At 46.6% G+C, this 1,415-nt stretch overlaps 1 non-coding gene across 1 annotated transcript; it reads right to left on the bottom strand.

Annotated features, from left to right (window-relative positions):
* Positions 1-716: 716 nt before the first annotated feature.
* LOC118481558 lies at positions 717-823 on the bottom strand. Its single transcript, XR_004865767.1, has one exon. It is a non-coding gene; the product is annotated as a small nucleolar RNA R71 (small nucleolar RNA).
* Between the last annotated feature and the right edge of the window lie 592 nt (positions 824-1,415).

The following is a 1,415-nucleotide window of genomic DNA, read 5'->3' as shown; positions in this document are numbered from 1 at the left end:
CTCAACACGGGGCCGTGCCTGATCGGACACGGGCCGTGTTCAGCATCGTCACTGGCAGTTTTTGTTTTCCAAGTTACAGAAGGCTGACCACGGGGCCGTGCCGGTGCAACACGGGGCCGTGTCCAACTTCCAGTGACTGGGATCTGGAAAACAATCACTGAAATTCTGACCACGGGCCGTGTTCGCTCAACACGGGGCCGTGGTGAACCTTCTGACCAACATTCTTTTTTGTTTTTATTGTAGGACTTGGAACCCGACGCCACCCTCACGTAGTGTATGAGCTCCAGTTCCAATAAAGACATAAAAGAACCACTAGAAGAACCCGAACGCTTTCTCAGAAAAAGGTTAAAAGCCAAAAACCAAGAGAAGGTTTCGGGTAATCCACCTCTAATGGCGGACCAATGTACCCTTATGGATTATGTACGACCCACCGTAGGTAATCTAGGCGCCGCTATCAATGCTCCGAAAACTCCGCAACCTTCCATGGGCTTGCGGACGAGGATCCCCATCTACATATAACTAATTTCTTGGAAATATGTGATACCTTTCGGATCAATGGAGCATCAAACGACGCCATCCGCCTCCGTATGTTTCCTTTCTCACTAAAAGACCGAGCAAAAGCTTGGCTCAACACCCTCCCAGCTGGATCGGTAAACACCTGGGATGAACTAGCCCAAAAATTTCTATATAAGTATTTCCCTCCTTCTAAAACTGCTAAGTTAATGGCTGAAATTAATACATATTCACAAGAGGACGGGGAACCCTTATATGAAACTTGGGAAAGGTTCAAGGAGCTATTACGCAAGTGTCCCCATCACGGCCTCACAATATGGCAACAAGTATCCACTTTCTATAATGGATTGTTGCCACACACTAGGCAGACACTTGATTCTAGCTCCGGGGGACTTTTAGGTAATCGACGCCCACACGAAATATATAATCAAATTGAGGAAATTGCTCAAACCAATTTTCAATGGCACACCCCCCGGGGAAATAAGTCTATCGCCCCGGGCGCCCATAAGGTCGATGAAAGCACTTCTTTACAAGCCCAAATCGAGGCTCTTTCTTCAAAGATAAAAAAATTGGAAATGACAAAAACAGTCTCGGTTATGGCTTGTGAAGGGTGTGGTGGGTCACATGAAAATTGGAGTTGCATGAAAGAAACAGACGATCAACAAGAAATGGTAAACTACATTGATAATAGACCTAGGCCGTCGGGTCCCCCAACGGGGACTTACAACCAAGGATGGCGAAACCACCCAAACCTTGGTTGGAGGGAACCCGGCAATAGTAGTAACCAACAAACCCAACGAACAAACTTTCAGCAACCAAGAAATGAGTCACAAAATTTCACTCAACAACAAGGTGGACGAGAAAGGCTCGAAGATACTATATCTCGCCTCGTCTCTGACACT

This window comes from Helianthus annuus, chromosome 8 (genome assembly GCF_002127325.2).
Source record: "Helianthus annuus cultivar XRQ/B chromosome 8, HanXRQr2.0-SUNRISE, whole genome shotgun sequence".
Taxonomy (NCBI): Eukaryota; Viridiplantae; Streptophyta; class Magnoliopsida; order Asterales; family Asteraceae; genus Helianthus; species Helianthus annuus.
The sequence above is the reverse complement of the archived record's forward strand: the minus strand, read 5'-3'. Positions and strand labels throughout refer to the sequence as shown.